At 46.0% G+C, this 15338-nt stretch overlaps 2 pseudogenes; both read left to right on the top strand.

Annotated features, from left to right (window-relative positions):
* Positions 1-4709, top strand: part of LOC144119540 (monocarboxylate transporter 6-like) — a 4773-nt pseudogene extending 64 nt beyond the window's left edge.
* Positions 4710-4889: 180 nt separating this feature from the next.
* On the top strand, positions 4890-7042 carry LOC144119539 (uncharacterized; annotated as a pseudogene).
* The last annotated feature ends 8296 nt before the right edge of the window (positions 7043-15338 follow it).

Raw genomic sequence — 15338 nt, 5'->3', positions numbered from 1 at the left:
TCACTGTGTGCGTCTGTGCCTGGGTGATGTTCCTGGCCATGTTCACACCCCGTGTGTCTGGAATCTTCTTTTGTGGCCTCATCGAGACCTTCGGAGTGAGCAGAGAAGAGATATCGTGGCCAACGTCTCTCGCAGGAACGTTGTTGGCGCTTGGAGGTGCGCAGTGTACTCAATAACTAAACGCACCGGCAGTCAGCATAAGCCTTCATTGCCGTGGCCCGACAGACATAACGAGCTAAGTAAAATAGCGGTCTCTGAAGGAACTACGGCTGTGATTAGTTGTTAGTATACGATCACTAAAAGCCACTTGTAATTACATTCTAATTTCGGCTAGTCCAAACTGGTTAAGCGTCCGTTATATAAGCACGCTGGGCTTCTCTGAGTCAAAATACACTTAAAACCAGGGTCTATTTCTCCTCAGTGCATTTTTGCATATCTCATAAGCTTCTCGGCTTTTCGGGATATTTGGACCCAGAAATAGGAAGTGCATTAATAGAGTTAGCCAACTGTACAGTACGGCGAACTCAGAGAGAAAATGAAATACCCGTAAGAAAAGGCTGCTTGCCCTGGCCACACGCTCAAAGTCATGCTCACCCTTAATTTATGCAGAGTATGCGGTTAGTGCAGCCTGCTGGTACTGGCATACTGTTTCCCAAGGTTTTAGACTGTCGAAAGTGCTTGAAAGAAAACTGACGATGCTGCGGCGAGCAGTGGAAAAAGAAGGGCTGTGCGTAGCTTGTAGGAGATCAGATGAAGTGAGGAATTTAGGCCATTCGCTGATATAGAATTGTAACAGCTGATGCAACCCAGGTGCCAGACTGATGTTAGATAACGCCAGTTCGTGAGGTGGGCTTAATCTGGCTGATGAATGCAAGAATTCTTTAGAAACAAAATTTGGCTTGTAGGTTCAGGGAGGCTGTTATGAGTGTCGACGAAACCGTTGACAATAGGGAGCTAAAATAGCAGAGCATTTTTGATGGCTTTCTGTTTTTTTTTTCACAGTCGATGATGGGCATTATTCTTTCTCTTTCAGGCCCAATAGCTGGTGTGCTCTGTGAACGTTATTCCTGCAGAGCAGTCTTGCTAGCCTGCTCTTTCCTGGCGGGAACTGCGGCGAGCTCGTGCTACCTGGCGGGAAACCTCCTCTTCATTACCTTTTTCTTCGGGATTGTTCACGGTAAACTCGAACATTCAGGGATGAATTTTTGAACTAAACTAACTTTTAATTTCAATCATTCGCAATACGCTAGCTTAAACTAATCTTCCGAAAAGATATTAGGCATTCAGAGAATTCTTCCATTAGTTTTCAGCAGAAGAACCACCCATTTGTCAAGTGGCATGGGTTGGTGGAATGTTTCATATTTTTCTTGGCTATGTGAGAGAAATACCTGCAACAATCATGAAAATTCTCTTAAAAACCTAGAACAGCTCAGAAATGTGCATTCCGTGGCACATAGAGTGATCTCTTGAGCAACATTTCTCTGTCAAGATGTCAACCCACAAAAGAAAATGACGACCCATGACCTCTCCTTTTGGCGACGTGCAGTGATAACATTTTTTGTCAAAGAGGAAATTGCTGGCGTGGAGGTTAAGTGGAGGCTTCAGAGCTCGTGCGACGATGCGTGTGGGAATGCGAGGCGGAGTAAGATTGTTGGCATAAAATGTTATACGCTGTCAGACAAGCGCTGAAGATTAGCCTCGGAGCGTTGCCCTTAGTCTGCCGCAGTGGAAGGCAACAATGTCACGGGAAAAAGTTACCGATGAACACAGCAGCTTTGCCCACCTTCGTCGGATCCGAACAAAGGTTCGCCTCGTGAGCACTAATAAGAATGCATTTCTCATATATGTGTGTTTCCTTTAATGTACTCTAAATCTTTCACAGCCGCATGTCCAAAAGTCTATGAGTTTTCTCCATGCTCTCTCCTATGGTCTTGTGTGCTTATAGAAATATGCAGCAGTGCGTTAGGACGTATATTTATTTAAACATTCGCAAGATAGAATGATATCTAAATAAAAATCCCAAATAATTTCAAGATAAAGCACGAGCAACTCGGGAGCTAGTTGGCCACTGCTGGCTGAAATCAAATTGGAACAAAACAAAAAGTTTGAAAGGCAACTCCTAGCACCCCTGCTGATACACACTTCTTGAAAAGCTTACTACTTGGGAGCGGATTGGGTATTCCGACTTTAAGCGGCACTTAGGCTGCAGAAGTGATGCATGTTTTTCAATACAAACTTTTCCCTTTTACGGGAAAATTTAGGCGCAACGCGCTCCATAATAAAATGACTGTAGACTTCAGTTATCAAATTCATCAGGCACTGACCTCGAGATTTTTAGTGCAGGACACCTCGAAACACACTTGCCCATTTCGTGATCGGGAACAGTACAGTACCCATTCACGAAACATGACTTCATGTTTCCGAGCCCGAAACAAAATGGCCAATTGCTGAATAGCGTCGCTCAAACCATCCGTACGGTACCAAGCAAGGGCGATGAGACCAGACGCCAAGGTTGTGCAGGGACTTCAGGAACGAGAACATCTGAGCACTGTCCCAGTGGTCCGGAGACCATGGCAGTAAAGGACACGCGTACTAAACACATTACCTGCGCAATTACGTCGCCTTCTTGCATCCTCACCCTTCTCCGTGAAATACTTGGCTTCATTCGGACTCTCCGATTGATCACGGGCCTCTCGCTTAGCTAGTTGGATCTCTTTCTCAAGAGGCCTGATATACTACTGACCTTACACAAAGTTTTTCAGCTTTTCCTCCTGCATGGTCTAGAATACTGTGGTTTTGGTTTTCTTTCACTTCTTGAATGTGAGCCTACAGAGCTGTGCGATGAGCGAAGTGGAAGAAAATTCATCTTGAAGCATGACAGTGAGCGTCCTCCCACTGCTTGTCTGACAGTAAAGAAAATATATAAAATGGGACGTACAGCCCTGGTCTGCCTGCATGAGTACTCCACTCAAGCATAAAGGACTTGCGCCGTGCATCCAATGAGACCCCTTTCAAATCTGTCTCGCTGGTGACAAAGCAGCAGGTTTCCTTGCTCAAGAATCTTGTTGAAGCGAATAAAAACTGCGCGAAGTCGACGGGACAAGGAGAGATACAAAGACGCCTCGTGTGTCATGAGCGGTAGTGCCAAAAGACGGGAATTTCGAAGAACCATCTTGTGGCACAGCATTTTTCTTCGGACGTGTGGGCGCCTCCGTTGTGATACACTGGGTCTACCGCGAGAAGAAGCCACTCTCTGGGACCATCTATGCCTTGACTCTGCCTCGTAGTCCGCATGCTTGTGCATGTTTTATCGTGAGGCGTCACCAGTAGGCTTGATATGGGCTTTAGTTGTGCCGTTGTGGGTGACGTACATTTTCTTCCAGTGCGCGCGTTTTTTTCTCAGTAGGCGAAGTGTGCACTAGACAACGTCACTCGCGTGGCGTTCCCTGAAAGTCCATTAACTAAGAGGAGCCATCTAAGAAGCTTAAGAAGCCTCTCTCCGTGACCCTGAAAATGCTAGAGAAGGACAACGTGGGTCCCGCAAGTCCCACCGGTGGCAGCACCTGCCATGGCAGTGCAGTGGAGTATCGCTTACCCGCCGCAGCACTGCGGCAGAAGAGGTAGGGGGCTCTCAGAGATCTATGAACACGAAGCACAGAATGACCAATTCCGCATATATGGGAATTAACCCATTAATGATATCGCATCGTACCCTTAGGGGGCAGCTTATGTCCAACTTCGCAAGTCTTTGTCTCAAGACTGCTTGGCCTTGAAAACCGAGCCTCGAGCAGGAACTTAACTGAAAACCGAAGTGCTGGCGCGCCTAATCCGGTTTCGGCCTAACCACACTAAATTGTCCGCCATTTTCTCCCCATTTTGCGCCCGCAAAGTCAACCTTTACATTACAAAAGTGGTGACGTTACATGCGAGTAAATATAGTATTTGGTGAAGCCTGCCAAAAGGACTGAATGCTAGAGCAAGAAATACACAGGTCACGCTAACACCAACAACCCCTGGTCAATCCCTCACCGTGGGTATGTACCATTCCTTCAGAGGCAACAACAGCGTCATTCGACATATGAAGTTCTCTAATGGGCTACCTCAATTTATAGGGGCCCTATCCTGACATGGAATTTAGTGTGTCATGTACGCTTCTTTCTCTGTTCTGCCGCTCTTTCGGCGGGTTCCATCACGCAAACCTACCACCTCACAGTACACAGTGACGTACGTTTCATTATATAATATATTGACACTGTGAAGCCATTGAGAATATTTTATTAAGTTAAATTTTGCATTTAAACGCAAAAATTACATGTCATGTTCGAATGGTGTAACAAAATGACGCGCCAAAAAGCGGGCCCATAGACAGTACGCTTCCGTACTTGTTGCATATTCGCCAAAATGACCTGTCAGCGAGTATTGAACATTTCATTGCACACACATCACTGTGTGGTCTCTACGTGGCGACCAATGTCTTGGTCGCCCAGCATTTCGAGAAGCGAAGGACCACGGCCTGCAGCCTCGTGTATGCTGTGTATGGCCTCAACACAGCCGCCATTCCTCCTCTCACCGACTTCTTCTGAACCACATACAGTGTCCTAGGGGCGTTCCTTCTTTACGGGGCAATTTTCCTCAACATTATTCCTGCCGTTATCGCGCTGAGAAGTCCACTGTGGTTGAGGCAGTATAAGGTTATTCCGAAAAAATAAACGGATGCAGTAACCCCCAGGCAGAGACGACAAACGATATGCCTAAGCCTGGCTTCGAAGACACTGTAAGAACGCCGAAGGACGCCTCCCTTGTCAAACATGCTGAAATATTAGATAAACTCGGTGTCGACAACAAATAGGACAAGCACTTCCCCACTGGAAGAGCGAAGCTTAACGTAAATGACTGAAGCCGAAGTTGTGTCAGTGAATTCCAAAATTTTCGAGGCAGCCAAGAAATTTCTCAACACATCTTTTCTTGTCGATGCACTGTCGTTCTCAACCGTCATATTTACAACAGGTATTTTCACCATGATACCAGCCGACCTGGCTAAAGATAAGGGCTTAACTCCTTCAGACGCTGTGTATATTCTGCAAGCTTTTTCTCCGGGAGAAATCGTGTGCAGAGCTTCGGGTGGCCTCGCCATTGATTTCAATATCTTATCGCTCGAATCCGTGACGGTACGTGTTGCAAGGAGTCGCGTACGAATGCTTTGTGTAGGTGAGGACACTGACCCCAATGGTTATCGTGGCTGCCTTCTTGGGTGCCCCGTGCGGCTGAAGATTATATCTGAAGGCGTCGGCCCTGGTCAGGGACTTCGGAATCGAGGCCTTGACGGTTATGATGGGAGGGCGCAGGCGCCTCGCTTTTGGCGCGGCCTCTGCTGATTGGTAAGTGGTTTTCCTTGCCACATCAATGTTCTTTCTTTGCGGTGTTCATCATCTGGAGCTTAAGACTCCACGGTGGTTTTTAGAAAGGTAAGATGTAGAAGTTCAAAACTGAAAATACTCCGAGATGACAGTCTAGAATTGAAATTTTTTCCTCAATGATAATCTTGCAGATTACGTGCTCCGTGCCTTCATAAGAATAGTCTTGCGTGCATTGCTTGCTTTAACCACAAAGGTGTGAAGTAGAATCCTCGCGCTACGCCAACAGTTGCTACCCATGTAAGAGAAAGAAGCAGTTACTAGCTTTTTGGTGGTTAATTTTTTTTTCACTGCGCATAAGAACCAGATTTGGTATTTGAGTTCATTTTTCTCTAAGCTATGCCCCTGTATAGCCCTTTTGAAGTCTGTAGTGAATATATAAATATTTATTTCAGAGGAGTCTAGATTTTGCACTTCATATTCATCACACATTTCAATATTTTTTCTTAATAGCCGAAGGACTATCGAAGTCATCTGGGACTAACAATAAGGGCATTAGTAAAACTGCGGCGTTACTTAGGTATATGGGTTAAATAAGATGAGTTTAAACAGTCTGGATTCCAGGATGGAGCCTCGATCGATGCGCGGAGATAGTTATGTTCTTTGCATGTTTTCTGCATATAAGGTCCGAAATGCAGCTTCGTGAAACATTGGAGGTTTCACTGAAATTGTTTACCATAGACCAACATGCCGTTCCCTTCACATGCCTACCCAAGCATAGGCAGCTCAGTGCCTATGCTGTTCCGCTACTGAGCACAATTGGGATACGGGGCGGAATCCCGTCCGCTGCGGCTGCATTCCAGTGGAGGTGAAATGCATAAACTCCCATGTGCTGTACAACGTTAGTGCGCATCAAATAACCGCGAATAATCTGAACTAATTAATCGGGAACCAAATAATACGCCATTCCTCATGGCCCTTGTGCAGTTTTGTGACGTCAAGCCTCATCGTCAGCATCCATAATTATCATCGTCCGCTTCACTGCGCCCCAGTGAAAGACAAAGGCCTCTGGCATATCCCTCCAATTAACCCTGTCTGGGGCCAGCTGAAGCCATTTTATCCCAGCAAACTTGCCGATCTCATTCACCCGCGCCACATTGCCGCGTCCCCTGCTACGCTTCACCAGTCTTAGTGTCCACCCCGTTGCTTTAAATGACTATCTCTTATCTTGCCTTCGCATTACAATTGGTGCATTCATTTAGGAGGTGATGGCCTAGTACTACACCAAGGACGCAAATTCCGGTCTTGTTAGCTGCCATATGTTATACCATACCATACCATACCATACCATACCATACCATACCATGCCATACCATACCATACCATACCATACCATACCATACCATACCATACCATGCCATGCCATGCCTTAACATACCACACGATACCATATATCATACCATGCCATACCATGCCATACATTGATTTACTGTTTTTAATGTGCAGGTTATTATCGAGACACCAAGGGCGATTACAACGAATTGCTTCATCTAACGGCGGGGCTCAACGCATTGTTGGCATGCATCTGGACTTTCAAGTTCGTCGCGAGAACAATCTCATCGCTCATGTCAAATAATGTAGAATGCGAAGAAGTGCCTGCGGCCGAATTACCTCGTGGCACAGCGTAAAAGCTGTGATATAAAAATTAAAATTGCAGATGGTTCATTTGCACTATTTCATGCGCACGTGGGAAGTGCAACTGTTACAGAATGCTCACATTAACGCGATATAATATAATTAGGGTCCTTCGTTTTCGGGTAAAACACGGTTTCATAAGATCCTGGCACCCCGTACATATTTCTTTAAAATCTGAATAAACACCGAGTACACCTAACAAAAATAGCGCATGTATCGTCTATAATTAAAGGCTGTGTTTCCAATCGATTTATAATTTTAAATTTCTTTTCACGCATGTTGGTCATGACGCAGCGTAATTATTAAATGAGTTCGAAAGCTACGTTTTATAAGCGAGGGACCGAAACACAGTTTATGACCAGAGCATTTCTTGGCATTATTGTATCAGGCGATACGCACGGAAAAGGCTTCCTGTTCGAGGCCTTTGTGCGTTTCAAAAATGGAGTGTACACTTCAGCTCCGCCTTAAGGGTATGACATGATAGCGTTAAGGAGGAAATGCCCATATAGGCAGTACAGGCTGTCCTCTATTTAACATTCATTGTCCCCTGAGAGTCCTCATATACCACTCCTGGCGCAGTGGTGCAGCGGTTAAGCGATGCACCACAGCCCTGCGATGGCAGGTGCTGCCAGCGGTGGGCCTTGTGCGACCAATTTTGCTCTTCCTGCCGAACCTCTCGTGAACAGTCATTAATTTTACTACCACCTGCCACTGTGCGCAGTTTGCTCATAATCTGGTGGACAGGTTGTAATGACGCCACAAGGTCACGTCACCTATAGGTTACCCGCCTGCCTCCTAGGTTGCTTCTCTGGAGATTTTTTTCTTGAATTTTTCGCTCATAGTCAACGTAAAGTTAATGGAACTGATTTCAGGTCAATGACACCAATGATGACGACGGATTTTCTGCGATACGAGCTGTGTAACGCTCTCACGCTAAAATGGTCGATGTGATGAAGAATAATTTTTTACGTAGTGTGCAACAGAAACAGGCAGGCCTTTGCGCGGAGATGGAAGAGCAGCGCAGAAGGCGATAATGTACGCGGCTGAGTCATTGTAATTAATTACACCAAAAAATAAATCCTTGCCTGATTTCGTACCCAGTTTTTTTTTTTTTTACTGCACCTTTCGTTTCCATATTGTCCATGAACGTAACGACTAAGTGAAGCATCTAATGTTCTGTACAAAAACTATTGCTAATATTGAATTGTGCTTCACTAAAAATTAAAAAAAAAATTGCCTGAAAAAAAAACTGAAACACGAACAGTTTTATAAATAGCCAGAGTTTTGCTCGAATTCGAGCTCATAAAGTGACTGATTTTTAATATACCCCCTTTTTTTCTTTTGATTTCGAAAAGAATAAAACCGAAAATGAAGGGCTCTAAATATATAATGCAGCGCTGACACGAGCACCAGCGCACGTGGTTGTGCGCTCCTCGGAGCTTCGGAAGTTGCGGGTGCGTCACGTGACTAGGGCACAGTCATGCTGCCGGCGCCCTGTCAGGCTGTCTGCTCACAGCGTGCGGACGAGTCGCAAGGAGGTGCTGCGTGTCTTCTTTTCGCTACGTGCCTTGCCTCCCTTCGCACTGCCTTGCCTTGCCTCCCTTCGCACTGCACAAAGATGTGGCGCAGTAGCAAAAGGCAATTTTCCTTTGCGCTTGAGATGAGATGTGCACCCTAGTTGAGATCAGTGTGTCTTCTTTCCAAGAAACAGATCTAACACCAAGAGCTTTAGCGCTTCGCTGTTTCACATGAATAGTCGCTTTGTACGAATATTCGCATAAGAAGCGAATAATCATATGGATATTCCATTCCTATTTGATTCGATTTCAACTGTACTATTCGCAATCGATTGGATGCCGAAGGTGGAATATTCGCATTTGATTCGGCTAAAAAAATACTATTCTGACACATCTAGTAATTCTCGCAAGATTAAAGCGAAATTACTTAACCGTAACATGGAGGTGGCGAGAACTGTTTTCTATATAACAGCGAGTGTTTTCTGTTTATAAGTTTCAGCGCGCATCTTGCGCTGCATTCCGATTGTTTTCCTCGCTGCTCCTCATGATAGCTGCAGGGAGCTTCGCCGCTGGACTATCGGGCTGCAGGAGAAGCAAACAAACTGATAACTTTGGGGAGCCGCGCGATCAACCAGAGGACGCGCACGGGGTAGCTATGAACTTGGAAAGAAAGCGGTGCGGGTCGCTAAAAAATTTCACCTTGGCCGATTTGAACCAAAATCAATGTCCAAACATAATTTACTGTGTCCAACATGATGGCGACCTTAAAATTTGGCCCTGACCATTTCCAAAATTTGTGCCGTGGTCACGCCCGAAATTTGACATTTTCCGAGCTGTACTAAAAAACCAATGCTTCGCACTATAAACGATTTAACCAAGTTAAAGCACTGGCAATTTTTCATTTAAGATGTTTTCGTCATTTTATGTGTCACTTCGTGGTACGCTCTCGAAGCTTCTCTTGCGTCCGGCATGCATTGCGAGTAATGACAAAGTTGCAGCGACGGCTACACACTACGCCTGGCCCAATGGCTGTGCGCGCCGGCGTCATTAGCTCCTTTCTCACATGAAGAATTTTGCGGCCAATTCGTGGCAGTGCGCCGGGAAACATTTCTCGTCCCAAAAATCTCTCAGTGAAAGCTCACTTCTCTGAGGTCAGGCTTTAGACAGTTCGAGGCGCCGCTACAGGGCGGCATTGATTTCGTAAAAATCCCGAATAGTCAGTACTGTAAGAAAATACTTCACGGACGACGTTTATTCCAACCCGCTGCCAGAGCTGCGCTCCCAGCGAACAACCCTATCGATCACGTTGAGTATAGGGGGTATTCACGTGACATCACGGGTGCCATTTTGTTGTCCAGCGCATAACTTCAACAGTACAGGCCGAAGCAAGAGCCGATGATCCTATTAGACACGCCCGCCGCCTTTCGCAGCACTCCACAGGCAACAAAATATCGGCCGCTGTGACGTCAGGGAATACACCCTATTCACATGTGAAGGAGAATGAAGTCGCAGCCAGGTAGGCGAAAACGACGAGGTTGCATACAGGGCTCACACTATATTCTCTCTCTCCCTGAGAGCAGAGACAGTTACACGCCGATATATCACCCTTCTGGCATCTACATATATACCTTGCACAGAGTAGGACGAAACCCATGCATTGCTTACCAATAACGCGCTTGTGGGCGTCCCCAGTAAAGGCTACATCGCATGCGGGATTCTGTGAGAGTGGGAACTCTCAGAAGTGCGAGCATCCGCAGAGTGCACTCCGCTTTCATAACCATTCCTGCGCTTCGTAAACCCAGGAATGGCGTCAGGGGCGTGGCTCTTTCTCCCTGCGCTTCGCTCGGGTTATTGGCCTCTTGTAGAGGCCAGGAGCCCAGATGCTTTCCCCCTCCTCCCCATCCTGCCGCTCAAGAAAAAGTGATGGATAATATGCATGGTGTTCTGTTTGGTCTCTTGACCGGTTAGAACGAACGCTACACCGTCCACAAGTGTCAAGGCGCACCTAGCTCTGCCACGCGAATGTTGGGTCTTCTGTTACAGTCAGTTTTCGGAAACATTTTAAAAGCAAAAGCTAGAGTAAGCTTACTCGACGTTGTACTGTGTTTACGTTCTGCACAGTCGGCAAGTCCCGCCATATATTATACTATAGCCTCAGTACACCGTGGCTACGCCTTCGCGCTTTGCTAAGGCTACACATAAACGCTTCAAGCCGCGCGGGGCATCTAAAGGAACATCGTTGGATGCCTTTTCAATTTGCGTCCCCCGGCGGTTATGGTTCTTCACTGCTGACCTGGTAGAAAGGAACCGGTCCGATCCCGGCCGCGGCGGTCGCATTTCGATGGAGGCAAAATTCTAGAGGCCCGTGTACTGTGCGATGTCAGTGCACGTCAAAGAACCCCAGGTGGTTGAAACTATCCACAGTCCTCCACTGCGGCGTCTCTCGTAGGATGAGTTGTTTTGGGAGGTTAAACCCTATAAATACCAACCATTTGTTTTAATATCTGTCTGAACAATTGAAGAGATCATAGACAACGTATAAACGGCGCAAAAAAGATGCACCATAAACGCTCTGGATATGAGCCACTCCTTGTCTAACCCCGTCGCGCTCACTGCACGCTGCCTTAATAGATTGTCGTTGTACGCTGGCGTAATACGCTACCGTGATTAAAGGAAAGAAATAGAGAGACAGGCACTGCAGGCATAACGCTAGCCCGTAAAACTGATAAATATGAAGTGTCTTTGCGATGCAAAAACAAAAAAGTGAGCTGACAAACTTATCTCCGCTTTAACAAACTTTGAATGCTTCGTAAATTGCGTGGCTTGTATAGCATCAATATTTGGCTAAGATTTCGGTGCAGTTCCACAAGTCGCGCGCCTGCATTTTAAACCATAACCTGGTGGGTGTCTGCCATCCACTTGAACCTATTCGCGAGTATGCATGTGGCGTGAGTCAGACAATCGACAAAGCGGCGGAGCTCTGTTCTGCACGATGCAGCACCCATTGACCTTGATACCGTGATTGACCAATTTGCAGAAGCTGGGGTCATAAAAACAACAGTTGACTCTCTCTTGGAACCCGTTGGATTGTCGATTATCGAGCTCTCGTCCTACATTTATCGGTCCCAGTCGTACAAAAAGCGCCCATCAGCGAAATAGAACGTCGGATTAAATGTGGGTAGTGTGAACTTGCGTATACGCTGCAAGTTAGATCCACTTGACAGCTGGCCTAAAATGCAATCGTACGACTCTGTGGCGTGCTATCCAAAAAAAATAAGTTTATCGCAATAACCATGAAATGTACGAAACCATATTCTTTCGAACAACCGAAAGGGCACAACAACACAGAAAGGACAAAACCGCAAGACACAAGGCTATAGTAACAAGTACAAACTTTATTGAAGCTTCAGTTATTTGAAGACATTGACCAGAAGTACGAAGGACGCAAGAGACTGACTAGCTTTGTTTCAGCCTCTTGTCAATGCACGAAGCATGCGAAATTTTCATTAGCGAGCATAATCGTATCAGCACACCTTTTGTTCTCTCTGCATTCCAAAGAAATCGCGCGTCATATCAGCTTCGTGAACTTTGTGCTGCTCAAGCCTACCTCCATGTGTTTTTTTCTGTTGTTCGAACAAGGCGCGCGTATGTGACGCCTTAATCGAAAGTCTCCAGTCACTAGGGTTTACGTTTAAGACAGGTTATAGGACGTAATAACCAGCACCGTGAGGCTCAAGTGGACTGAAAGAAGAGGAGAACCCTCTATCCGTCCCCGTCGGAGCTTTGGATCATCAGGTGACGTGAGATGTCCCATTCAAAAGCTGCAAGTGAAGCTTATGCTTCGCACAAGTGTACCTTGGGTGCAACACTGGTGCATAACACTGTTTCTGTGTTTTTATTTAATTGGTCTATATTATTCAGAGACGATGTAGAGTGGCACATTATCATTGAAATATTATTATATAATATCAGCTTTAGAAGGTGTAGGCTAAATGGTCGTAACAACAGCTCTAACAAAGATAGCAAGAATTTCCTGTCTGCTTTTGCTCGAATTAAGACATTAACAGCCCTGTGAAATCTGCACAAAGTGAAGGATTTCGCAAGTTTTCTTCTTCACACAGGCAAGGCATCTTAGCTCGCTTTCTATTGAGTTGTTAGAGGTGGGAGTAAAGCTGGAAGCAATCGCATTCGTCACAAACTCCCGCATATGAGTCGGCACAAATTGGGGTCACAATCACCATCTCTATCGCGACTTAAATAAAGAAAAAATGATACTATCGCAACCAACAATGAACATTGCATTGGCAAACAAGCACATAAATCATTTCGAAATGTGGCGTTCATTCATCATCAATGCACGTGGAAGCCCAGGCCTCGTAACTAGAATTACAACCTTGCCGTCCGTGAGAGAAATGACGCACTTGCGAAAAGATCCCAAGTCAAGTTCGCATGGCACGGCTTTACATGCCTTCGAAAAACAGCGGCAATTGTAGAAGCTTCCCCGGCTCTGGTTGAAGGACTGCTCTGAGGGCAAACCTTCAGCGCTGCCTTAATTAGCTTTTCTCTTTCTTGAATATGAGATAAGGTGTTCTTACGTGATGGTGATTGCAGCGGCTTTGCAGCAGCCATACAAAAAAAAAGTATCGGAGCTGTTAGGAGAAAGTGCTGCATTTACATCGAGCAGCTGATCCTCGTCCACCAAACATTAGGGTACAGGGGGGATGATAGGCAGAGTGGAAACCGCGATTGAAAGAGCACTCCACTAAGGCACCTATTTCTTTTATTCTTTCACTCCCTCCTCTATCCCTTCTCTTACGGCGCGGTTCGGGTGTCTACCGAGATATGTGAGACAGTTACTGCGCCATTTCCTGTCCTCAGAAACCAATTTTCATTTCATTTTAATTTTTTAATAACAGTTCTCGCTGTAAAAGGGACGAGAAGACAGAATCCAACCTGCAGCTCGCATCAACCTCAACCTCTCATAAAATAATACCGGCGTCAGCGCGCTCTCAAGCATTTTATCGAATTTCACTGACGTGCGTCAAAGCTCTCTGCACTGGAAACGAATTTAATTATCCTCTTGTAGAGAGCTTTTTCTTATTGAGCTGTGCATCGCCCACGTGCTCGCATTTGTTCTCCGTGGGATGTACTTGGTTAGAGATCGACTGGCGTTCGGTCTTTTCGCTTCCTTGTATTGAAAAAAAAAGGGGGATCGACTTACAAGCTATAGCGCATGCGCAACCGGCACTCGCTATATGGCGCTGAAATTGTTCCACTGGGTGTCTAAAAGCTTCTGCCATCAGCCTCTTGAGCCGCTACAAACGCGAGAGGTGATTCTAAACCGCTAGAGGCGCATTTAGCGGTAGCGTTCTTTGCCTACAGCATCGTTGCATAATAATCCTAGCTCATTTTCTGCAACCGGTATGAAGGTGGGAGTTTATATGGCTGCAAATAAACGGGGAGGGCATTCTGGCAAGTATGCTGTTCACAGAAGCAAGGCATAGCTCTTCTAGGCTTAAGTTCACCGGCACCGTCATTCCCTACCGCAAGCAGGTTCACAGCAGTACTTGCCGGGGTGCAATGTATTTCGAATTTAAACAGCCAGCATCGGTACTGGACATCACAAATCCAACCCTTGCAGCTGTGACTCAATTTCATGATTGGTATCATCTTTCTCCCCTAGTTCGCTCTTTTCTTTAGTCGTTTGATTTCATTTTCCTGAGCTGGAAACTTAGTTTCGTACTCTTCATATTAATAATACTCGAAATGGATAACTTTTTCTATGCTTTGTCGTTTTAATTTAATGCGGCATCATTAGAAGGCTCGCGGAGACAAAATGCGTCATCGGTCATAAAATTCGCCCCCTGGGTTAGAAGGAAGAGACGCCACCAGACCTGAAGTGACGTCACTCTTCACATGTTCCGATACTATCGCATTGCCAACACGTGCAATTTCCCTGTGAATTTCTTTTCTTTTTTTGGTCTACGCATAGAAACGTCCCAGTTTCAATTCATATCAGCAAGCGCGGTGTCAATGTTGGATTCAGACTGTGCGCCCTCTCACATTTTTTGACGAAGGATCCAGCCTTTCGGCTTCTCAGGCGAAACCGTATTTTAACGCGATAGCATTAAGGAGACCATGCTGCAGAAAAGACGGCGTCGGCGTCATTGACCTTGAGCGAAAAATGCCCAGAAAGGCAACCTAGGTGGGCAGCCTACGTGGCAGGTGGACCATCCTGGTAACGGAACCTTGTGGCGTCACCACAATGTGCCCACCGGATTGTGTTAGCAAACTGCCCATCGTGGCAGATGGCAGCTATATTAATGACTGGTCGAAAGAGGTTGCCCAAGAAGAGCAACCTGGTTCTCACAAGCCCCACCTGTGGCAGCACTTGCCACCGCAGCGAAGTGGTTCATCGCTTAACTGCGCCAGGAACGGTATGAGGACTCCCAGCGATTTATGAATGTAAATTAGAGGATGACCACTTCCACATATACGGCCATTAACCCACTAACGCTACCACGTCATACTCTAAAGGTGAAGGAGCTTAAGTGTCCGCTCAAATTTTTTTTGGACAATTTATTTTTCCTAACGTGACACTTCCATAAAACTGGCCCGTTGCCCAAAGTGATGAAAGCCTTCATATTTGGAGAATTGCACAGTCCTTTCACACTCATGAATCGGAGGCTGGAAATACAAACCTCTGCAGACATTTGCTTGAGACACCACTGTCTAAACTGTCACTTGTAAACACGGTCAATAGCAGCAGTCG

The sequence above is a fragment of the Amblyomma americanum genome, chromosome 2, assembly GCF_052857255.1.
Source record: "Amblyomma americanum isolate KBUSLIRL-KWMA chromosome 2, ASM5285725v1, whole genome shotgun sequence".
Lineage (NCBI taxonomy): Eukaryota > Metazoa > Arthropoda > Arachnida > Ixodida > Ixodidae > Amblyomma > Amblyomma americanum.
Note: the sequence above shows the minus strand (reverse complement) of the source record. Positions and strands in the feature narration are given on the sequence as shown.